Genomic DNA, 26,301 nt, shown 5'->3' with positions numbered 1-26,301 from the left:
GTATATGACAGCTATCTTCAAATATAGTATTTGAAAAGTTTTCTTGGAAGAGGGTTTAGACTTGGGGGGTTTTGGCACCAGAGGGCAGAGGTGGGAGCAACAATCTGAAGTTCAGAGAGATGACTGTACATGTTGGTGTAAAGAAAAACTTTCTACAAAGTGGGAGTTGGCAGATTACAATATATCTGCAAGGATTCTGAGGTCTCTTCCAATTCTAAGAATTTCTGATTTTAGGTTGGTATATTACCATTCATTTTAAATTCTCTTGAGAATTTGTCTTAGAGGGGCCACCCCCACACCCTATACCATTTCTGAGGACCTCATGAGAACATGTCTTCCTGACTTTTTTGAGCTCCTTCCTTTCTCTCTTTAGGGAAGTCATAAAGCATCTCCTAAGGGGACATACTGTCTCTGGCAATTATTTCCTTGGACATTTCTAGCATGTGATGAACAGGATTCTTGGAATCAAATCCTACACTTTAACACAATACTTTGCAATTGTTGCTTTCTTCATAACAGTTTAACAAACATTTATCACCTCATGATGATAAAAAAGTGTTCTCCAAAAAAAAATAGTACCTGCCCTCAATGTACCTCAAGGTCCATTGATACAAATACAAAATAATTTGACACTGTAGAATAGAACAATTGGAGGACATGTAATGGTTTCCCACAAAAGATCACATCCAAGAAGCTAAACATACTAAGAGACAGAGATGGAAATGAAATGTTTTCCAGGAGGGGAGATAGGCAATGCAGAAGTATCCAGGCAAGAGGCAATAAGGGTCTACACTGTGCTCTATAATCACCACATGTGCAAACAGCAGATGATGGATTTAAAAGTGTTGTGGAATGACCCTGGGCAAGTCACTTAACTGCAGCCAACCCTTACCGCTCTTCTGCCTTGGAACTAATGCTTGGTACTGATTCTAAGGCAAAAGGTAAGGATTTAAAGAAAGAAGTGTCATGAAGCTAGAATCAAAAAGATTTGCCAACTGGTTGGATATGATGGTGGGTGAGGGGGAGAGAAGAGAATCAGGTGATGATTTCAAAGTTAGGAACTTAAGTGATTAGATGATAAAATTGAATTTCTTCTGAGACCTGGGAGGTTTACTTCCCAAGGACCACAGTGTCAATGCAGCCTCCCGGTCAATGTCCACAGGTATTTTCTTCCCTATTTGTCTTCCACTGAACTGGCTAAGAATAACAGCTGACCTTTATATAGTACTATTAAGATTTGTAAAACAATCTTCTCCCACTAGTATCTCTGAAAACGATAGTAAAGAATATACTGTATTTATAACAGACTCAAAGATCTTCTTTGACTTAGTGATAATCACATAGTGTTAGAGGAGGGCTTTGAATTCAGATCTGCTGACCAGACATCCAGTGACCAGCAGCCAACCCTTGTGAAAGCATATCATCTTATTTCAGTATCAAGTCCTATGAAGCAGTCTCGTTTACTGGCAGAGAGAGAGAAAGAGAAAGATTTAACTTATCTTTGGTTTTCTATGTGCCAGGCATTGCTCCAGCCACTTTACAAATGTTATCTGATTTGATCTTCATAAACTGGAAGGTAGGTGCTATTTTACAGATGAGTAAACTGAGGCAAACAAATTAAGTGACTTGTTCCTAGTCACACAGCTAGGGAATGCCCTGAGGCTGTGTTTGAACTTAGGTCTTCCTGACCTCAGGCCTAGCATGATATCCACTGGACCCCTTAGCTGTATCATATATAATCAATAAGCATTAATTATTTGCCTGTTATATCCTAGGCCCTGGGAACACAGCCTGCATAAAGATATTGAGATGGAAAATCATATGTGAAAAACAGCAAGAACAATTTTGCTGAACCACAGAGTATACAAAGAGGAGTAATGTATAATAAGGTCTAATAATTTATAATAAGTTTGATTGGAGCCAGATTGCAAAGGACGTGAAGAGACAAGAGTCTGTATTTTATTCTATGGGTAATAAGGTGCCATTGGAGTTGATTAAGCAAGGGAATGACATGATACTATAGGAATATCAATGTTGTACTTAGAATTAAGAGGGGAAAACTCAAGGAAGGGAGACCACAATAAGAAGCTCTTAAAATAGTTCAGGGGAGATATGATGAGGGTTTAGGAAAAGTGAAGGAATCAAGTTATGTTGTGGAGGCAGAATCAATAAAGACCTGGCACTGATTGCATGTGAGGAAATGAGTTCATAGACTTTTCTCTAGCTTTGTTAATGTTAAAAAATTAATATTTGCAACTTGTTTTGTAATTTCTATTCAGAACTTGAAGGGACAATATATATAATCTCTTTCACCAACCCATCCCATAGATGAGGAAACTGAAGCCAGAGATCCCAAAGGAGGGAGAGTAGAATGAACTGATGTTTAAATCCTTGGTCTGCCATTTACTACTTTTGTGACCCTGGGCTTGGACCACATTTTCTCCTAAAGTTCCTTCCAGGATCCAAAGCGATAGAAGTCCCTTCAATTCAGAGAATTGAAGTCATACAGTGGGTGGAATGCCAACCTTAGAGTCATGATAAACCTGCATTCTAATCCTGGCTTAATTACTTAATTAGCAGTGTATACTGGACAGTCATTTAATCTCAGCCTCAGTTTCCTCACTTGTAAAAAAAGAAAGTTAACCTAAAAGGTCTCTTCCAACTTTAAAATCATAGTCCAAAAGCTTTCTACTCCAGACCCAGTGCTTTCCCCTGTTTTACTTGTAATCTTATTTTTAACTTTTTCTCATAGCCTTAGCCTGTTTTGAACTTTGGGGACCCTTTAATTATTCTTACAGGACCACTTGCAGCAGCACATCAGCATTCACCATCCATTAGCCACACTTCCATCTCCTCGGTATGGCTCTCTCATTTAAAGCCTCTATTGTATATCCATAACTTTTTCTTGACAAAATTCCTTTTTCTTCCTCATCAGAATTTTTAAAGTTGATGTCAATCAGAATTTGATTCTTGAGAGATTCCTATCCTCCTTAGAATGATTTCCCCTATAAAATCTTATTGTAGTCATTTCTTTGAGCCATTTGAAACTTGCTTTTCTAAAATTTCCAGTCAGTAAATGTCAGCGTATCCAAGGATTTTCTCCCATCTGCTAATGTACATTCTAAGATGGAGTTGTTTCTCTCAAAAAGTCTTCATTATTTCAACTTCAGTATCCTGTTCTTCCCCCATTGATGGGTGAAAATGAGACCCCCGATAGCAGTTTGCCATATTGATTCCTTTTGAAAGATATCAACATTAAGGACATTTCCTTTATATAGAGACAGATCAAATGACTAACCTTGGTCTAATCTAGGGAGGCTCATACAAATTCACTTTCCATGTTATTGGAGTTCAATTGAGCAAGTGGGATGTATAGGAAGGTGGGAATTTAAGGGGAAAATATTCTTATGTATTAACCACACAAGGAGGCTATTCCAAAGTCATTCATTATTGCTTCAGGATGTGTGAACTATAATGGTTTTTTAAAAGTTCTGATTATCCCAATGTGTCTTTCCTGGGGTTGCTGCTCTTTTCATGACCTCTTTTTTTTCCCATCTAAGAGACTCAACATTAGTCTGATATTAGTTTAATCACTTTAAAGAGAAATCAGGATGTGATTCAGTTTTTCCTGGTTCTCAGCTGTAGTCAGTCCTGCGTGAGACAAAATGTCCAGATGACTTAGGATGATTAAAACAATGGAATTAAAATGTGGAAGTGACTTTTTTTTTCTGATTGACTGCACATTTCAGTAAATCACATTTAGGCCAAGTGGATCAATCAATGATCATTAAGCTAGTCCTCTAACCCAGTGGACATTCCTATGAAATGGAACTCACTGCCCGTACCACTCTGTTCTATAGCATCACCCCTTTCCCAAGCTATAGCTCTCTGCTACCTCTTTCCCTCCTTTTAAGAGCAGTTTCTTAATTTCATCAACCTGAAATCCTCAGTCAATAAAGAGAATTCAATACATATTAAATGCCTACTAAGTTCTAGCAACACAACCTGTGCCCACAAGAAGTTTGCCATCTACTTCAGGTTACACAAATAAATTTGGTACGGGGAGAATAAGGGTGAAGAATTACCAATGGCAGCATCAGGTAATGCCTTATAGAAGAGGTGGCAACTGAATGGAGAGGGAAAGTTCATTCTAGATATGGCTGTTTCTCTGAGATAGGAGTTTGTGAGTTAGTTTCAGAAAAGGGCTAGTATTCAGTTAGGCTGCTATGTAGTTCATTATTATTATTATTATTATTATTTTGTAGATCCTCACCTTCCATCTTGGAGTCAATACTGTGTATTGGCTCCAAGGCAGAAGAGTGGTTAGGGCTAGGCAATGGGGGTGAAGTGACTTGCCCAGGGTCACACAGCTGGGAAGTATCTGAGGCCAGATTTGAACCTAGGACCTCCCATCTCTAGGCCTGGCTCACAATCCACTGAGCTACCCAGCTGCCCCCGGCTATGTAGTTTGTTAAGGGGAAGAATATTAACTAAGAGTGGAATTCAGTTCAACTTAATATGCATTAAGTGCCTACTGTAAACAAAAAAGACTAACTATGAAATAGTTACAGAAATGAAACTGTCCCTAAAGAAGTTCCAAGTGTCAGAGACAGCACATGCCCCTTCATTAGTCTCCTTTCTTTCTTTTTTTTTTAAACCCTTACCTTCCTTCTTAGAATCAATACTGTGTTCATTCTAAGGCAGAAGAGTGGTAAGGGCTAGGCAATGGTGGTTAAGTTACTTGTCCAGGGTCACACAGCTAGGAAGTATCTGAGGTTGGCTCTCAATCCATGAGCCATGCAGCTACCCCCACCCTTCATTAATTTTCAAAAAGTTTCATGATCCAAAAGGTCCTTGAGGTAATTAGGAAGTCATGATAAGAACAGATGCAGGTCATCTGCAGAATGGAGTCCATAAGAGAAAAATTTTCCTAAATTGGCGTTTGCTTGATGCCAAGATGTATCTTGGACCAGGTTTTATGCCTCACAATTCAAAAGAAATATGGAGAACTTCAATAAGAAAGTAAGGAAAATTTATTAGGAGAGGGTACTTAATATGGGAAGACATAGGTTCAAATATTGGAACTACTAAATGGCCTTTAGACAATATAGCTCAGCCTCTGATTTGTCTACTGTAAAATGAAAGGCTTGCCCATTGACCTAGTATGGCCACTACTGGTATTATGCCCTGAGAAGACCAAAGATAGAAGAGAAAGTCCCCATATTCCAGAATATTTTTTAGCAACTTTCATAATTAAAAAAAACTCTCTGAAATAAAATCATAGTTTGGACTTGTCACATTGTGAAAAAAATTTGCTATAGAAATATAATGGAATACCTTTGAGAATGAAGTTTATTTCAACTTTTATCTTTGTATCCCTTGTACCTAGCATGGTACCTGACCCTTGGTAGATACTTAATAAATGCCCACTGAAAATGGATTATTGCACTATAAAAATAAATATGAGGAATTCAGTGGTTTGGCAAGACTTGTTTGAATCCATCTGAAGTAAGAAGAATTAAGCTAACAGTATTTACAATGTGTACTCTGATGTCAGAACAAACAACCAAACAAGAACCCAGTATTAAAATGTGCCAGAATGCAAATAAATTCAGAGACTAATGTTGATCATAGAGGATTCTGTGTCCTCTTGGTAGAAGGATGGTAGACTTCTGCTGCAAAATGAGGTATATGTTGCTAGGTATCAGGACTGGAACTGTGATTTCATTTGTAAAGGGAATTCCCAGGTGAGGAAAAGCTCTTTAATCAGTCAGATTGCCACTTTATCTGAAGTTTAGAATCTTTAAAAAAATAAAAACCCTTACCTTCTAAGAATCAATACTAAGACTTGATCCCAAGGCAGCAAAGCAGTAAAGGCTAGGCAACTGGAAGCATCTGAGACCATATTTGAACCCAGGACCTCCTGTCTCTAGGCATGATGCTCTATCCACTGAACCACCTACCTGCCCCCCATTTTGAGTCTTAAAGGGTTACTTGAAACATGTAAAGGTTAAGAGACTTGTCTAGAGTCCAGGATCACACAGCCAGTATATGTCAAGTTAACATGCTTTATTATACATGACCTGTGTGTTGTTTTGCCTAACTGTACTTCTTTCTTTACAAAACTAGTTCTGTTGTTGGGGAGGGAGATTATTGGGAAGAAACAGCAATGTTAGACATTAGTAAAACATTTTTAGAACAATAAAATGAAAAGATGGCTTTAGGTAGTCTCTTAAGGTTTCTTCCTAAATGCTGTGTATCTAAGTAAAATGAAGATAGGGTTTAGATGTAGGAAACATGTGGAAGATGTAAGCAGACATTTGAAGAAATTGGATTATAATGAAACTTCAGTGTAAATTATTTCCCCTTCCACAGTTTGAGGATTGCCGGTTGCCTCTTATCTTTTGTATAAAATTCTTTCCTTCCATGTAGCTTTTAACATGAGGATTGTTCTTATCACTCACTTGCTCAGCTACTTTGGAGGAGTTTATTTAGGCTGGTTTTGTTACAAGCCTTCAGAGTGTGAAATTATGATAAGAAAGGAACAGCAACTAAACATTCTCCATCCATTTCCACTGAGGTTAGGAAGAGAATAAAAAGGTTGAATATAGAATTGACAGGATTGAAATTGGAGATAAGGAAGAACTTATTGACTTGAGTGAGTTGAGATCCTATAACCAGCTATTAATCAAAGTTCTTAGAATCAGAGGAGCCTCTTCCCTTGAGACATTTAAGAATGAAATGGACTTCTCTGTTTGGGATAGATTAGAGGCAGTCTATCCTGTCAACAGGGGAGTTGAAATCCAAACAGCTGTATGATGTTATCTGTGTCCATCATGAAAGATGGATCTCTTTAGCCATTTCCAATGATTCTATTGTTTATCTACTGAATCCTGATCTTGTCACTTAAAATATTTTTTAGTTTGGGTAATCTTCTCCTTTCATGAAATTAAGAACTCACTTGACCAGATTTCATTGTTCAGTTTTCAAAATGAACATTTGCACCTTAGCAGTCAGCAAAGACTGCAAATCAGATTTGGATGTATTTATTTTAATGCTGATTGTCTAGATTTAAGAAAGTATTGGTATAGATTTAACTTAAAGGTGTGCAGTCCTGGTTATTAAACATTTAACAGTATATCCCTTCCCAGGATCTATGTGGAAGGAAAACTGGCTATACAAATGGGTTGAGGGCAACTTAAAATTTATATCAAAATAGCAGTTCTGAATGTTTTCCTGCTGTTCAATGTATGTTCACTACTGCTACTGCTGTTATTCATATGGTACTACTAAATAAAATAATAGCTAACATTTATATTGCACTTTCTATGTGCCAAGTGCTGTCAAATATTATTATCTTTTTTGATCCTCACAGCAACATTTCAAGGTTGTTGTTTTATTATCTTCATTTCACTGTTACTACAATTGTTTAAAAAACCCTACTTTCAGTCTTAGTGACAACTCTAAGACAGAAAGGCAAGGGCTAGGCAAAAGAGATTAAGTGACTTGTCCAGGGTCACACAGCTAGGAAGTGTCTGAGGTCAGATTTGATCCTAAGACTTCCCAACTCCAGGAGGTACTCTATCCACTATGCCACTTAACTGCCCCTGTTACTATCACTACTGTCATTACCACTCCTACTGTTGCTATTACTAATCTCACGATTACTGCTATCAGAAATACTGTTGCCACTACTTCTACTGCTGTTGCTACTGTTACTACTACCATTCTTACCACTACAGTTCAGAAGAACATTCATGAGAGGAGGGGAGAATCACACCCTAGAATTCTCCACTGGTGGCAGCCAAAGAGAAATAGGTAACAGAGAGGTTATGTGACCCTGGCCTAAAATCATACTGCCTTCTCATCTATAAAAAAGAATATGACAGTAATACCTATCTCAGAGTTGTAAAAGTTAAATGATGAAAAACATTGAAGCTTTTTGCCAAACTTCAGGTGCTTTGTAAATATTAGCTGTTGTTGTTATTATGATTACAGGTAATTTCTGTGCTGGGCAACTAGGTGGCTCAGTGGATAGAGTGCCAGGCCTTGAGTGAGAAAGCTTTATCTTCCCATGTTCAAATTGGCCTTAGATACGTGTGAGCCTGAACAAGTCACTTAACCTTCATCTTAATGTTCTCATCTGTGAAATGAGCCAGAAAAGGAAATGGCAAGTCATTCCAATATCTTAACTGAACAAATCCAAAATAGGATCACAAGCAGTTGGCTATGACTGAAACAACAGAAAAGTAGAACCAATGATAGAACATTTACTAATGTTACTAAATCTATTCAAAGCTCTTCTCTTTTGAATTATTAGACTCTAAGAAATAGGCTCTTCAAGCTCTTCTACTTGGGAAGTAGCTTCAGAGATGCTCTGTATTTGTGACAATGCCTTGGACTTAATTTTTTATTTTATATTGGCATTATCATCCCCATTTTAAGGACAAGAAAATTGGAGCTCTAAGTTGTGACATGAATCATCTAAAGATACAAGTAGAAAACAGCAGAACTAGAATAATCATAGAATCGAGGAATTAGAGTCTTTAATGTTTGTTCAGTCCAGCTCCTTTTTGTAGGTGAACAAATGGGTCAAAAGAAGTTATATGTTAGTTTCTTAAGATCACACTGCCAGCTGGGATTTGAACCCAGGTCCTTTGACTAGTGCTCTAAGCCCCACTGTTGAATAAGAATAAATGAGTTGGGGGCAGGTAGATGGCTCTGGGGATTGAGAGCCAGGTCCAGATACAGGAAGTCCTGGGTTCAAATGTGGCCTCAGACACTTCCTAGTTGTATGATTTGCCCCCTGTTGCCTAGCTCTTACTGCTCTTCTCCCTTACAACCAGTACACAGTATTGATTCTAAGATAGAAGTTAAGGGTTTACAAAAAATAAAAGAATAAATGGGTCCTAAGCCAGAGAGTGAGTCTTCATTAGCATCTTTTAGGAAAAGTTTAGATTACAATTAAATTGCAGATTCCCCCAAGGCTGTGGTTATATCTTCTTCTCCATTGTGGTTCCTAACTAGGACCAAGCCTTCCTTCTGTTCTCTCTAGTTTGTTTAATGATATGGTATGTACAGAGTAAGGCAACATTGGCTCCTTCAGGGCAAGGACTCCTTCATTTTTTGTCCCCAACGCCTAGCACAATGCCTTGCACATAGAAGGTACCGAATAAATGTATGACTTGGAGTTTTATGTTGAAGTTATAAAGATGAAAAAATTAGACTTGCCTATGATGTTTTAGAACTTTGAAATAATAATAAATAGTATCTAGGATTTTCGAAATGTGTGCTTGGGGAAAAGTCCCTCAGGTTAGCATGAAGTCACCCCGTGCTCCATGTGGGATTCTTAGTTATGAGCTTGAGCCACAGCTGTGTGTAGTGTGTAGACTGGTTTAGGAGTAGGGAATTCTGATTTTTGCCGTCTTTTTCCCCAAGGGGGTTGGCCAAATGCCAGACTCTTCCAGTTCCCTTCCTTTATTCTTTCCTCCCCATTCCTTGCCCCCACTAGAAATGGATGCATCTAAAAAGATTCTTTTGATGCATTCAACTAGGGCCATCTATTAATCTTGTTGTTTTTTTCAAGACTCTAAATAGTGAACACACATCTCTGAATTCTGGCAGTTAGCGATGAGGTATGTTTCACTGTTCATTTACCAAATCAGAGTAAATGCATTTCCCAATTCACTGCAGAAGAGAGACAAATGGTGTAAATCCTTGCCAGTCTTCATTCTGTCATCTTCCCCCTTTCCCTCATCCCTCTTTGTCCTGCCATTCTTTATCTCCCCCCACTGGATTTATCACCTTCTATAACTTGCACGACCTAAAAAGCAGACAGATGAATAATTTTCTTCCTCCTCTCCTCAAACGCTGTCTTACAGTCATTTGTTTTTGCTTCAACTTCCCCCCACCAACTTTTCTCTGATGAGGTTTCCTCTCCAAGGGGATATTTTTGTCCTGTTCCCTGTTCACAAACAAATTCCCTTGGCCTTTTAAATCTGGTTTCAATCAGCTTAATCACAGCCTATTTAGTGATAACAACTCTGCCTTGATTTCTTCTCCTCATACAAACTGATCCTAAGTCTCCAGTATACTACTACAACATAGGATCATCGTTCCAGACCTGAGATCATTTATTTAATCCAGACTCCTCATTTTATACTTGAGGAAACAGTGATGCAGAGGAACTAAATATCCAAAGTTACATAATAGTAATACGTGTGTTTAATATATAACTAACTAAAATATGCATCTATATGTCTGCATTTATATAATGATCATATGTTAGAGCTGGAAGGATCCTTAGACATCATGTGGTTTAATCTCTTCATTTTAAGGATGAAGAGACTGAGATCCTTTCCCTACATCACAGAGATGGTAGGTAGTAGACCTGGGATTTGAATCCATTTCCTCTGAGTAATTGCAATAGTTTTGCTACCACACCATGTTGCCTCAATACATGTAATATACATATGTATGTATGTATATATATATCTATGTACATATATGTAGGTATACACATCTATATAACAAGGTGGGTTTCTTCTTTTGAAACCTGTGATTTCAGTAGTATAAGTATAAAGCACACCATTGCACCTTCTCCTGTGTGTATAGCGAGTGATTTAGCATTTACCACTCTTATGTATATTCTCTATAGGGTAAATGCTTCTTAACTTGCCACTTACTTGTACTCATGTATAGCATCCTGAATTCTTAGGTTACCCTATTGTACATTTGGATATTTCATTATTAATTTTAAATAGTAATTATGAAAATTACAATCTTATTATTAGTTATTGGTTCTGAGCACCCATCACACTTCATTAAATGATATTAATTATAATAAATAAGTAACTTATGAAATATAATCATAAATGTTGTAATAAAATAAGTAATTTTTTCATGGCTGAAGAGAGAACTGAGTAAGGCATCAAGAAAGAAGATATATATATATATATATATATACATATACATATATATATTAGAGAGAGAGAGAGAGAGAGAGAGAGAGAGAGAGAGAGAGAGAGAGAGAGAGAGAGAGAGAGAGATTAGGAAACTGAGTGACACACAGCAAAGCAACTACTTAGGGAAAATATCAAAGAAGTTCTTTGTCTTTCTATTCCTCACTCCATTACTTCAACCATGACCATTATGTGTTACCAGAACACTATAGTCAAACTGTAGGCTTTTGAATCTATTACTACTTTTTTTTGTTTCTATTTTTTTGGTATAGAACAATATATAAAACATAACGATTTATATATATATATATATATATATATATATATAATCTCTTAAAGATGAAGTAACAACATTTACAGTCTGTGGGAGATGCTTTTGAAACTAATATGGCTTAGAGGAATAGAGGTTGGACCTCTGATTTCATTTTCATGAGAGAGCTCCCTGGTGAGGAAATTCTTCCCAACTCAAGTCAGCACTTTCTCTATAACTTAGAATTTAGAGAGCTACCTGGAGCACCCAGTGGGTCACACAGCCACAGTGTGTCTGAGGTGGTCCATCTTTCTGACTTAGAGCTATGCTATACTGTGCCGCTTCTACCATAATTTTCATCAGATAAATGTAATCTCTTTGAAGATAGTATCTAGTCTTATTTTACTTTTGTATCTCTAGTGCATAGCATGGTGTCTCACATAGTAAGCACTTAATAAAATCTGGCCATATGAATGCCTATAATAATGGAAACATCTTATTTACTTAGTTTATATATTACTTCATTTACCAGCTCTCTCTCTCTCGAAATCACTTAGAATGGAATTTGTTTCAGTCACCCACTTTTTTTAGTGAACAAATATGTCTTAATCAAAGAGCAATAGCTCTGTATTTTCTGGTTTCACCCTCATTTTACAGGTAAGGAAGCTAAAAACCAGAGGCCTGAAAGCTTTTTTTCATGGTCACACAACTAGTAAATGGCAGAACCAGATTTCAAACCGAGGCTTGTATTCTTAATTTCAGCACACTGAAACTTCGTTCTGTTTTCTAGCTAGGACAGTTGGACATGACTGAACAACTGAACAAGAACAGCAACAACCAAAAACTAGAACAGTGGTAGAGGAAGTGGTATGGAATGAATTGGGACTCTCATCTATGAGGTTTGTAGGTGCTATTATTATCCTATGTACCACTGGTAGTCAAATATAGTATTCTCTCTTAACCCTTCACCAAACAGTTATAAAGTATTGCTTGATTTCAGAAGCATCATTGAGCCTGAATAAAGTATCAGGGTGGGAGGAAAGAGGCAAACAACTAATTCTGGTAAGATATAGGCTATAGCTAATATAGATCAACATTTGCAACAGAAGTTTTCAAAATGATTATAGAATCTCATTTGTTCCTAACTTTCCTGAAGTTTGTTAATCTAGTCTGTTGGCATCTTAAAGTTCACATTTGTATAGCAATTGCCATTTTTGGGCCTTTTCCTAACAATCATCTGCTGACATAAATGTCTCAAGTGGTTATTTCTATGGCTTAGTAGTAAAGAAACAGAGGATCTGAAAGGGAAAGTTGCTCTCAGGCTCAGTGTTAGTACCAGAGCCAGGATCTGACACATTGGTTCCAGACTCAAAACCCTGTACTATTTACATGACTCTGTAGTCCCTTTCTCTGGATGCATAAACTGTGAGTTGAAGGAACCTTAGGGAATTTAATGTCTTCACCAAGGTAAGAATGCCTGCTATGCCATTTTTGACAGGTGGTCAAACAGTTCTGCTTAAACATTTCTAGGGATGAGCAACTATTAGGCAAGGACTGAAGACTGAGGATCTGAATTCCAACAGCTATGGGAAAGTGGGTATTTTTCATGGTAACATTCAGAAAATGAGCTGTTTGGTTTCCCATCACAGTCTATTGTTACCTAAGTTCAACATTCCAGCTTGAATTTTCCATATAAGAAGAAAGCAAATGGGCTCAGATAATGCTCCTCATCTCTAGGTTGAATATTTCTTTTTAAAATGGAGGAAAGTTTAAGTTTGAAAACAAAGGAGAAAAATAAGCCTGAGATGCAGAGGAGAATCCTAGAACTATGTAAGAAGGGTGGAGGGTTGAAGAATATCACATGGAAAAAAAGGACTCTGAAATACTTAGAGCTAAGAAATCAGTTCAAGATATTTCCTGGCAAGGAAAGAGCTCGACTGGGTGATTAAGAAGATAATAGTCCTCCAAGGAATGATATTTTAGACCCACTGGTATTGTCGCTAAGAAATTCATTAGTATGGGTAAGAGGAAGAAAAGGTTGATGACTAACTGATGAGGGATACTAAGGTATTTATTGACTTGATAAAAAAGGTCTCCCTTTGCTCCTTGTGGCATGTATCCAGGATAGGATGAGGAATTTCTCAAGACTTGTTAAACTTGATGGTCACTACTTAATTCTGTTGATTTATATTATAACTACCATTTATTTGCGCATTGCTTTAATAAGGTTTTCAAAGAACTTTTCATGTGTCATCTCATTTGATCCTCTCAACAACCTTGAGAAGTAGGTGCTATTATTATACTTATTTTAAAAATGAGGAAACTGAGGCTGAGAACTTGAATAACTTGTAAGAAGTCACACAGATAGCAAGTATTTGAGGCAGGATTTGAACTCAGCTCTTCCTTATGCCAAACCTTGTGTTCTATCCACTTTTTCATTTAGCTACCTGGATTCACATAAGCACAATTAAAATCTGCAGGAGGAATTCTGGAGATATCTCTCAGCTGAAGCTATATAAGGATTGGTGGCCTACATCCATTTCTCTGTCTTCTGCTTGCTCATATGGTTTGTTCAGGTTTAGATAGTAGAGCCTGACATCTCAATAAGGGAAATATATTCTTCATTCTCACAGTTATTGGTTCATTCTCTCATCCTCACAACTCTAGGGAAAATTCTCTATGGCCTCTGATCTAAGGCTTCCTAGCTTTACTGCTCTGTCTGTTTCTCTCCTTCTTCTTCCCTCCCTCCATGCTCCATCCCAACCAGGAGAACACACTGGCTCCCTTTCAAGATCTCATAAACCCATCTACCAAAGAAAAGAAGACACAGATTAGAAGCAGCCCTTTATCAGATACAGGTTTGCCTTGGAGACATATGAATTCACAGCTTGTAGCCTGGTGAGGAGGGGCATATTTTCTACTACTTTGTAACTCTCTGGACAGCTCTGAGAATCATTTCTACACTTGTATATATCAGGAAGGGAGGTCTAAGGGGAAAGGATGGCCCCTTTCATATTTTTGAAAAGATTCAAATTAGTAGCCAATAAAAAGACAATAAAAAGGAACAAAATTAAAATTGTTGCCACACAATTCATCCCTTAAGTCATCATGGTCTCGGCAAAGCTGTTAGATCTGTGATCTAAAGTGGGGACGAATGGGCCTTTGGTCATTCCTTGTGGCCCTACCCCAAGATTCCATGAACTAATGGGAGTTTGCCAACTAAGCATACAGTAAAAGTTAACCTGGGTTGATCAAGGACCTGGTGAGCAACATTAGGATTATGAAATCTTAGACTAGAAATTGAGGACAAAACAAGACATGTCTTCAGAAGAGAGAGGCTGATTTAGAAAATTAATAGCTGGTTAGGAAATCAGTTTTCCAAAGTGAAATTTGGGCTTTAGTATCATGGTTCAAAGAATGGGCCTGTTAGGCTTCTGCCTAGAAAAATATGATTGTTCCTAAGAAAAAGTGGTAAGAATATATTTTACAGGAATTTTACAAGGCTAATCAAAGGACTTTAGGTCAGAAAGGAAAGGAAAGTAAATCACTTATAAAAACAGCTATGTACTTCCACTAATCTCCATAATATAGAAAATAGGCTGAAATGTAGCTTTAGCAGTGCCCAGAAATTAATTAATTCTGGGTATGGATGATCCTTTAATTATTCACAGGAGACAGTTCTAGTAAGGGAGTAAGCAATAAATCCATGGCCCCAGATATCTATCCAGAAAAGCACAACATATTGCTAGCAAAGAAGACAAATTAGAGAATCCAGCTTAGTGGAAAACTGACATTACAAGTGCCACTGAGATTTGGTGGGATGAAACTCATTATTGATATATGCTCTAGAAAGTATACCTTATCTAAAAGGAACAAAATAGATGAAAAAGTTTGAGTGTGATAGCATAAGTAAAGAGTATTTTGGTGAAGATTGGCAATAGAAACAGAAGTGAAGATATTATTAGAATATCTTAGAGAACACCCAAAAGAAGGAGAAAAAAGAGATGAGTTTGGGGAATTGGATCATAAGTCTCAACTTTGCTACTCTATAATAAATGCTTTTAAAATGTGTGTTGTATTGAATTGGTTTAGATCAGAGATTAGGGACTAAAATTCTATTGGGAAAATATTAGTTCCAAGTGGGACAGGACATTCTCAAGTAAGAAATTATGAAAATACAAAGACAAAGAGTTTGGACGAAGAGAAAAAAAGTTTTGTCTAAAATGACTAATGTGGATTCATAAGATACTCATAGCTCATCCTAGGTTTTAAAAATCTATGTACAAAGGATTGAAGCTAGGGCTAATAATGGGGATGATTACCATAGCATGGTGAAGTCCTGTAAGAAATATTAGTTTCTTATAAAGCTCAGAAAGTTTAAGAGAAAAAGAAAAGAAATTATTAAATTTGTTTTGAATGAAAGAGAAACAAAGAAAGGACAATGCCTTTGCTTTTGGTGATAGGGAAAATAAGTGATCATGGAAAAGAGGCAGGGCTCCTTATACCTAATTTTCTTTACTTTCTCTGCTCATAAGAATGACCTTTGACTTGTAAAGAACAGAACAAAGATAGTTAATAAGAGTTGAAATTCAAAATAATTTGGGGCATAGTAGGAGAGCACTTCACTGCTCTTGAATGCAAGTTATCTTCTAACAATGAAATAATTAGAATGAGATCATTGACCTATTGGTTATGACCTTTGAAAGCTAGTAGAGAAAACGAAATATGCTATGAGACTGGAAAAAGATATATATGTTAATTAAAAAAAAGAAAGTCTATAAACAAGCCACTGAGTTGACTTCTGTCAAAATTCTAGTTAAGGGGATGGTCAGTGAACCTTTAGGAAAGGAAGGATCACAAAAACCCAGAATGTTTTTTTTTTCCTTTCAAAACTAGGTCATGGTAGACTAATTTTATTTCTTTTATTTGACCATGTTGTTGGTCTACTGGTATATCAGAGAAATGATATAGATGGCTTTAGCAAGACATGTGACAGTTATGATATTTTTGTGAACAAAATGGAGAGATGTGCTCTGGACCACAGGTGTCAGACACCTCTTGGCCCACAATACTCCCAAATGAAGCTCATATCAGATTAAGTAAAATAATTAAAAAAACAGTAAAACATAATTCATACCAGAATGTAGCTTTCTAAGTTAATAAGCAGTCCATAGATATCCTTATATATGATTAAATGGCCCTCGTTTCTATTCAACTTTGAATACCACTTGCCTAGATAAAACCACAGTTAAATAGATTCAGAACTTGTTGAATAATCAGATGCAAACTATGGCTATTAATGAAATTTCAGTGGAGTGTCCAAAGGATCAATGCTTGTATCTTTACTGATTAGCATTCAGTAACTTGAATAAACGTATTAGTAGAATTCTTATCACGTGGCAGATGGTGGATGACATAAAGCTAAGCAAGAACTCTTCCTAGGAACGAGTCAGGAACCAAAAAGTTCTCAACAGGCTATAACTATTAGTTCAGATCTAATAAGATAGAATGTAATGAGAATAAACATAAAGTCTTTTCTTAGATAAAAAAAATCAACTCAGCAAGTACGAAGTGGGCACAGTATAGCTACAATATATCTGAAAAACAAAGCAAAACAAACAACACCCTGGGGTTTTAGAGGACAACCTCCATAAGTATCAAGAGTATGTAGAGGCAACCAAAAAAGTAAATCCATTCTTAGATCAGGTTAACATGAAGTGCTTTGATGTTTACAAAGTGCTTTACAAATAATATCTCATTTTATTCTCTTAAAGACCGTGGGAGATAATCATGGTCCACTATCATTTTTGTTGTTATTTCAGTCATGTCCAGCACTTCATGAACCCATTTGAGGTTTTCTTGGCAGAGAAACTGGAGTGGTTTGCCATTCCTTCTCTAGCTCACTTTATAGATGAAGAAACTGAGATGAACAGGATTAAGTTGACTTGCTCAGGGTCACACAGCAAGTAAGTGTCTGAGGCCAGATTTTAACTTAGTCTTACTGACTCCAGGTCTGGCACTTTATCCACTGCTACTTAGCTGCAACTATCATTTATGGTGCTATTATTCTCCCCATGTTACAAATGATGTAAATAAGGCAGACAGATTAAATTACTTTCTGAGGGTCACACAGTTAATAAATATCCGAGACTCAATTTAACCTCAGTTCTTATTGGTTCCAAGTCCAGGGTTCTATTATGCTACATTTCTAGATTCTGCCAAATTTTATTTTTGTTTTTTAAATTTTATTTAATTAGTCAATTTAGAATATTTTCCCATAGTTAAAAGATTCATGTTCTTTCCCTCTCCTCCCCCAACCCCCTCCTGTAGCTGACCCACAATTCCACTGGGTTTTACATGTGCTATTGATCAAGACTTATTTCCATATTATTGATATTTGCACTAGGGTGATCATTTAGAATCTATATCCCTAATCATATCCCCATTGACCCATGTGATCAAGCATTTGTTTTTCTTCTGTATTTCTATTCCCACGGTTCTTTCTTTGGATGTGGATAGTGTTATTTCTCACAAGTCCCTCAGAATTGTTCTGGATCACTGCAATGCTACTAGTAGAGAAGTCCATTGAATTCGATTGTGCCACAGTGTATCTGTCTCTGTGTACAATGTTCTCCTGGTTCTGCTCCTTTCACTCTGCATCAATTCCTGGAGGTTGTTCCAGTTCACATGGAATTCCCCCACTTTATTATTCCTTTGAGCACAATAGTATTCCATCACCAACATATACCACAATTTGTTTAGCCATTGCCCAATTGGAGGGCATCCCCTCATTTTCCATTTTTTTTTGCCACCACAAAGAGTGCATCTGCCAAATCTTCTTAGTCCTATATTCCTTCTATTCTCTCACACACCTGACTTTGCAGAGCTACCTTCATGTTGAAGATTAGCTAGTGCTTTGAGGTTGCCCTCTCCCCCTAAACATGAGAGTAAATGGAGCTACCATTACCAACATTGTCAATTAGGATTCTGTGGTATAACTATGCTTTAATAAGGTTGGTGGGGGGAGATATGTACAAGTAACCAGTCTTAGAATGGCACATAAAATCATCTATTTCAAGCTCCCACCCTATCTCAAGGTTTATTATTTTTGAGGTTTATTCAAAACAAAACAAAGCAGCACAATACTGGCAAACCTTCCACTATTTCTTTAAGATGTATATAAGTGTAAGTCATCAACTCTCCAAGTTGTTCCTAGTATTCTATAAACAGAACCAGTCTTTGTGTAGGTGAAGTAAATTAATTATGTGCTTGGCATACAGTCTGGGCTCAGGGTTTGCCTGTGTGAGAACTTATCTGTATATGCCTACATCTGGCTGATTGTTCATTTGTGTATGCAACCTCAAACAAAATAAAAATATATTTTTTATTTTCCAGTTTTTGGAGAATATATATAAGTTTAAATTAGCAATGTCTTTATTTTTCTTTGTTTCACTATGAAGAATTGATTGGGTCTTCCTATCAGTTTCCAAAAAGGGGCATTTTTCTTAATTCACGTATTGACACCCTTCTTTACTTATCCTTAGTGTATCTTCAACCAAAGAGTCGCAGAGACCAGGACTCCAGAAGAAAAAATTAATTTTCTCTGGCCAGTGATGTTGAAATTAATATTTGAACAAGTTGCCTACTCTTTGGGAATCTTTCACAAAACAATATAATACTGAATAATTAGGGAGTTAAGCTAAATAACTGCCCCAAAGGCCCAACCCAACTCCAAAAACTTCTATTGTTTGATAAAGGAAATGCAGTAGAAAATGTATTAATATTGAGCAGGCATTCTAAAGAAGTAGAACGAATCCTGAACCAGGAATTAGGGATACCCAGGATCTTAGTTCTGACACTTGTCAACTCTGTGATTTTGTCCATGTGTTTCTTTTCTTCTGAGCTAAAATTTGCACTAATGCAACTTCAGCTCTTTAGTTCTAGTTCTTCCATTTAAGGATCCATAGTTATTATGGGATTTTTAGTTTCTTTTGTGATAGAAACATGAAGAGAGAGAGGTTTTGCAGGACTTGTGGACCAAGATGCAAGAATCAGGGTTCCAAGGGAATGTTCCCCATTGGTGGCAGTTTGAGCTGACAGGGGGGAGGGGACTTTGTCTCTGACTGGAAGACACTCTCTCTCCCTGGAGATTTGAAGCTGACTGAAAGACCTTTGTGAGGCTGATTTGGTTTTTGGGATTTCTCTGGCTCTGAGCAGTTGAAGTTGACACTGAGAGGAGAAACTTGGCTTTTGGGGACTGGGTCTTTGTATCTCTGGCTCTGAGCAGTGGAAGCTGACCAGGGGAGAAGCTTTTGAGTAGATGGTCTATTTGAGAGTTGAGCTGGCCAGGAGAAAACTTAGAGACTTTGAACTTTGTTTTTCTCTGGGGTTGAAGTTGAGAAAGGAGACCAGCCAGGCTGAATTTGTGAAGAAGAAGAAAGAAGATTTTGAAAGGGCTGTTGTCCTCCATCTTCCTAACTGTCTAAGAGTCACACTTGTGACTCCCCAAACCCTCAATTTTATCTCATTTAGATTAGGGAAATCCTCATCCCTCTTACCTCAGTTTCCCATCCTGTTATCCCAATAAACCCCTTGACTTGAAAAAAGGAAAAGAAAAGAATATCTTTATAGTTTTACTCAATTGGGGAGGGAAGGATCCAAAGGCTTCAAGAAGAACTGGGTGGAGAGGGTTGGAAAAGGGAGAGAGTGAAGGGGGGAGGAGATTAGAAAGATATGTTGATCCATCAGCCATCAATAGGGATCAGTAGACAAACCTGAGATCAAACCCCAGAGCAGTCTCTGTGGCAGTATTCCTGTGTGGTGGCATCCCTCAGCATTTCTCATTCCTACCTCCATTACAAATAAGCAGGTTTAGGTTCCTGTAGTTAGCTCTCTCTAATCAAAACTCAAAGAACAGCAGTCATTGCAGGAGAAAAAGTTTCCCCTCAGTTTGCATTCTCTACTTCAGGAAGAGTAATAGTTTCCTTCAGCTTACTTATTCTATTTCACTTTACATTTTCTTTTGGTTACTGCCCTCTGGACAAGTTCTAGTTTGAGAATGTTTTTCTTAAAGCGTGAGCCAAAAACTTCATATGTTGTCTGATTAAGAAAGGATACAGCAGGGGGCAGCAGGGTAGCTCAGTGGATTGAGAGCCAGGCCTAGAGATAGATGGGAGGTCCTAGGTTCAAATGTGGCCTCAGATATTTCCCAGCTGTGTGACCCTGGGCAAGTCACTTGATCCCCATTGCCTAGCCCTAACCACTCTTCTGCCTTGGAGCCAATACACAGTATTGGCTCCAAGACAGAAGGTAAGGGTTTATTAAAAAAAAAAAGAAAAGAAAAAAGAAAGGATATAGCAGCATTATCAGTTCTTCTAGATATTATATTTCCATTATTTCTCTTTTTATTTATGCATTAATTTATTGACATATTATTGTTATTAAATGGTATATCATTTCCTAAAAGTCTTTAAAAAAACCTTTACTCTCTCTCTTAATATCAATTATTTTTTTAAGCTACTACCTTCTATCTTAGAATTGATACTAAATATTGGTTCCAAGAGCAGGAATGGCTAGACATTTGGGGTTAAGTGACTTGCCCAGGATCACACAGCTAGGAAGTACCTGAGACCATACTTGAACAAAGGTCCTCCCATCTTCATTCTTGGCATTTTACTTGCTGTTCTTCCTAACCCTTAAAACTGCCCTATGACATTTGAGATATTTTGTGTGTATATGTATGTGTGTGTGTGATTGCAAAGTATTTTTTATATATTTTTATCCTGAGTTCAATTGATATAGGTAGTACAGACTTTATTCTTCACATTAGGAAAATTAAGGTTTAGAAAGGGAGGTTACATTAACCTAAGGTCCCAAATATTGTAAATATTTGGATTTGAGCCTAGGGATTAAGCCTTCATGATTCAGAATCACAATATGCAGAGTTGACTGGAGTGATCTCAGTAGCCCATCATTCCACCACAAACTCAGAGTGACTTTAGAGACAAATTTTAAAACAATACCCCTAATGGCATACCTAATTGTTTTGTTTGAAGTAGCTATCCCAGGTCTACTTGAAAACATCCAAGATTGAACCCAATTCTTAGGATTCCCACTCCTCTTTGGACAGCTCTACTTGTTAGGGAGGTTTTTTTTTTTTTTTCTTGACATCAGAACTAAAGTTGTCTCATTGTCACTTTCACCCATTTTCCTGATTCTGCTCTTTGGAGCAAAAGAGATAACAAAAACAAAATCTAATGCCTCTTCCAAGAAAGTCCTTCGAATTCTTGAAGACTGCTTTCATGTTTCCCCTGAGCCTTCTCTTTCCTAGGTTAAATATCCCTTATTTCTTCAATTGGCTTCATATGGCATGGACTCAAGGCCTTTTAGCATCTTGGTTGCCCTTTTCTACCTATCTGTATTCTTCCTGAATTGGCATTGAGGATTGAATACAGTATTCTGGAAATGGTCTTACCTGGAGAGATGGAGAGAGGGAGAGAGGTAGGGAAAGAGACAGAGAGAGAGAAGGTTAGGTGTGGACTCATATGTTTCTATACAAACACATAGCTAATGTAGATCAGCAATTGTAGTCTAGGGTAAAAGAATCTGTATTTGTTAGGGCAAGACTTAAACTCAAGTTTTCTAACCTTTGAGAACAGTTCTCAATGGGTGTTCACTGAAGAGAGCAGGATTATCATCTCATGCCTGGAAGCCTTGCTTCTCTTAATGCCACCCAAGATCCCATTGGCTTTTTTGGCTGCAACAACATACTGTTGACTCACTGAGCTTGTGGTCCACTGAAAAATCAAAATAAACAAATAAAACATATTTTTTCACACAAAATACAGTCATTACACCTCTTCTTGTCTTGTATCCATGAAGTCAAATAAGTATGAGACTTAGTATTGCACCAATATTAAGTATCAAAGTGCTACCTAATCAATAAAAGAAGAGAAATATGTAGGGGGGAAGCAACAAAAAAATTGGAATTATTCAAGGAGGAAGAGGAAAAGATAATTAGTATTAAAAAATAAGTAGGAAGAGTATGTAAAATAAATTGTTAAAAGAAGAGAAGAAAAAATCTCTTGAGAGGCAGGAAAGGGTGTGGTTGTCATTGATATCAAGTTATTGATAATATCTTTATTAAACAGAGTATTGAGCTATAAAGAGGGACTAAAAATATAATGGGCAAGTATAAGTGTGAGGTTTATACCTAAGTATAAGACTTTATGTTTATCCCCATTGAATACATTTCATTAGTTTAAGACCAATATTCTAGTCCAAATAGAAACACCTGCAGGCTGCACATTGACTTCAAAAACTACAAATTACCCTTGTCTCTGTTGTATTTTGTTTTTACTTATTCGACAAAAATATTTCCCATTACATTTTAATCTGGTTCAGGCCTACTTGGGAATGTCATGAGCCAAGTGTTTGACATCCCAAAAGTAACCTGTCATGATTTGGGGGGATTCATTGTGTTCTCTTTCATTGTGCTGCCATGAGGAAGTCACCCATTGCTTAGACTTCAATGGTTTCAGGTTTTTCCCCAAGATTTTGTAATCTTTGGAAATAATTTTTGCATTCCTTCTCATAAAAGTGAGTTTTTGTCATCTGTTTTGAGAAGTCAGTTTCATCTTGGATTCATGTGCCAAGAGGCAGCATTCCACAGTAGATAGATTGCTGGACAACTGAGGTCCATTCCTGCCTCAGAAACTGCTCGATTGTATGATGCTGTACCAATTCCTTGATCTTTCTGAGTCTCAGTTTCCTCATCTGTAAAATGGGGGGGAGAAGGTTGGACTAGATGACTCTTTAACAAATAGCTGGTTTGGTCCCCTGGAGCCCAGACCCTTAGTAAATGATCTTTCACTGGATTACTTTTTCTGTCTCCATTTCATTATACTTTGGAGGATAATCAATTGCTTCCTTCTCAAAGGATTCAGCTCCTCCTCTTCAGGAAGAGCCTCAGGATTTTGCTTTTATTTTTACTTCAAATATGTGATGTTCCTTTTCTCCCCTGCCTTCTGCTTTATATAATTCTTTCAACAACTTTTAGATGCAGTTCAAGTTTCCCCCCTGCCACTACAGATTATTTTCTTTTTAACTTCTTTAAATTGGAAAGCTCAATTCCATGTTTTTGTTTTTAAGAACATTTCATTGCTCTTGATAACTTTAATCCTCTTTGCCTCTAGAAAGGAAGTTACTCTGCATTTGAAGCATAGAAGTTACTTGGCTGTGGCAGAAATACAGATATCATCATATATGCAATACAAATCATTATAAACTTTTCCATTCTCTCTATACTGAGTGAGATCCTCAGCTTTGTATTTCAAACTTTGTGGATTTTTTTCACTTCTAAATTTTATTTTATTTTTTCCCCAATTACATGTAAAAAGTTTCCAACATTTTTCAAAGAATATTGAATCTTGAATTCTCTCCCTCCCTCTCCTCCTCCTTCTTCTAACCTACACCTTCCCTGTTGAGATGATAAGCAATCGCATTTGTATTTTATGTGTGTGATTACATAAAACATTTTTTCCATATTAGTTAATCCTTTTGTAGAATAAAATGAATAAAAAACATTAAGAAAGTGAAAAAAAGTTTTCTTTAGTCTGGATTCAGTGTATTAAGTCCTTTTTCTGGAAGCCAATGGCATTTTTATCATGAGTCCTTTGGAATAGTTTTGGATCATTGTGTTGCTGAGAATAGCTAAGTTATTCACAATTCATTGTATAGTATTCCTGTCACTGTATGCAATGTTCTCCTGATTCTGATTATTTCACCCTGCTTCAGTTCATGTAAGCCTTGACAGGTTTTTCTGAGCTCATTCTACTTGTCATTTTCATAGCATTGTAGGATTCCATTACAATCATATACTCTAACTTACTCAGTGATTCCTCAGTTGAGGGTATCCCCTCACTTTCTAATTTTTGCCCCTTCAAAAAAAAGCTGCTTTAAATATTTTTGTACATAAAGGTCTTCTTCCTTTTTTTTTTCATCTCTTTAGGATACAAATCTAGTAATAGTATTGCTGGATCAAAGGATATATACTATTTGATAGTCTGTTAGTCATAGTTCTAAATTATTGTACAGAATGATCATATCATTTCACAACTCCCCCAATAGTGTGTTAGTGTTTCAATTTTCCCATATCACCTCCAAGTTTTGTCATTTTCCTTTTCTGTCATAATAATCAATCTGATAGATGTGGAGGGGTACTTAGAGCACTTTTAATTTGCATTTCTCTAATGGTGATTTAGAGGAATTTTTTGCATGACTTATAGAGAGCTTTAATTACTTTGAGAACTGCTTATTCATGTCCTTTGATTGTTTATCACTTGGGGAATGGCTTGCATTATATATTTAATTCATTTCTCTATGTATTTGAGAAATGAGACCTTTATTAGAGAGACTTATAAAAAAATTGCACCATTTGGATTACTGTGTATTACTCTTCATCCTATTTCTCCCTATTTAGTTTCTGATCACCACCTCCCCCCAATTTTCCCTCTTTTTTCTATCAGCCCCACCACCCATTCTCTTTTTCCCCTTCCCCTCCTATTCTCCTGTAGAATAAGATAGATTGTTATACCAGTTGATTGTGTAGAACATACACAATGAGAGTAAGAGTCACATATTCCCCTCCCCACCCCACCCCCACATCCCCCTCCTCTATAAAAACTCTTTCATTCCTTTTTTGTGAGATCATTTACCCCCATTTTGTTTTTTCCTTCCCTCTCCTCCCAATGCATTTCTCTTTTTCATAACTTAATTTTATATTTTATATCATTGCATCATATTTATCTCACATCCTTGCCCTAAAATTCTTTGTAGTTATAGAAACCATTTCCCAATGTAGGGATATACACAGTCTTTTGATTTCTTACTTGCTTACCTTTTTATGCTTCTCTTGAGTCTTTATTTGAGAGGCAAATTTCCCATTTAACTCTGATCCATTCATTAGGAATGTTTGACTGTCCTGTATTTCTTTGAATACCTATTTTTTCCCCTGAAGGATTATGCTCAGTTTTTCTGGGTAAGTGATTCTTGTCAAAGTTGTAGCTCCTTTGCTTCCTGGGACTTCATATTCGAGGCCCTTTGATCTTTTGATGTAGAAGCTGCTAAATCTTGTGTTATCCTGACTGTGGTGCCATGATATTTAAAATTGTTTCTTTTTAGCTGCTTGCAATATTTTCTTCTTGACCTGAGAGTTCTGGGATTTGACTATAATATTCTGAGGAGTTAGCCATTAGGGATCTCTTTCAGGAGATGATAAGTTGATTCTCTCAATTTCTATTTTGCAATCTAGTTCTAGGATATCTGGATCGTTTTTCTTGATGATTTCTTATAATATTTAATCTCTTTTTTTTTGGATCATGGCTTTCAGGTAACCCAATAGTTCCCAAATTCTCTCTCTTGGATTTATTTTCCAGATCAGTTTTTCCAATGAGATATTTCACATTTTCTTCTATTTTTTTCATTCTTTTGACTTTTGATTATTTCTTGATGTCTCATGGAGTCATTTGCTTCCACCTCCCCAATTTTAATTTTTAAGGAATAATTTTCTCAAGAGCTTTTGACCTTACTTTTTCATTTGGTCAGTTCTTTTCTTCAATGAATTTGTGTTTCTTTTTTCCAATATGGCTAATTCTGCCTTTTAAGAAGTTCCTCTCTTCAATGCATTTTTGTATACCTTTTTCCATTTGGTCAGTTCTACTTTCTGAGAACTTCTTTACCTCATTGGATTTTTATGTCTCTTTTACCAATTAGTCTATTCTGTTTTTTTTTTAAGATTTAATTTCTTCAAACTTTTTGTGCTTCCTTAATGAAGCTATTGACTCTCTTTTTCCATGATTATCCTGTATCACTTTCACTTCTTTTCCCAAGTTTTCTTCTTCATCTCTTATTATAAAAACCATTTTTGAGTCCTATTAATTACTTTTGGACTTAAAAGAAATCATATTTTTCTTGGAGGCTTTGGATGTAGTAGTATTAACTTTGCTATCTTCTTCTGAGTTTGTGTTTTGGTCTTCCCTGTCAGCAAAACTTTCTTTATTGCTTCTTTTTTGTTGTTTGCTCATTTTCTGG

At 36.7% G+C, this 26,301-nt stretch overlaps 1 protein-coding gene across 7 annotated transcripts in view; it reads left to right on the top strand.

Annotated features, from left to right (window-relative positions):
• Nucleotides 1–26,301, top strand: part of NTF3 (neurotrophin 3) — a 132,315-nt gene that overhangs the window by 51,897 nt on the left and 54,117 nt on the right. For 2 of the 7 annotated variants that reach the window (XM_007503638.2, XM_056799272.1), the window contains one exon: nt 12,002–12,110. The exons of the other annotated variants lie outside the window; for them this stretch is intronic. The gene's annotated coding sequence lies outside the window, so the exon portion shown is untranslated. The remainder of the gene's footprint in view (nt 1–12,001; nt 12,111–26,301) is intronic. 7 annotated transcript variants of the gene reach the window in all.

This window comes from Monodelphis domestica, chromosome 5 (genome assembly GCF_027887165.1).
Source record: "Monodelphis domestica isolate mMonDom1 chromosome 5, mMonDom1.pri, whole genome shotgun sequence".
Classification (NCBI taxonomy): domain Eukaryota; kingdom Metazoa; phylum Chordata; class Mammalia; order Didelphimorphia; family Didelphidae; genus Monodelphis; species Monodelphis domestica.
The sequence above is the reverse complement of the archived record's forward strand: the minus strand, read 5'-3'. Positions and strand labels throughout refer to the sequence as shown.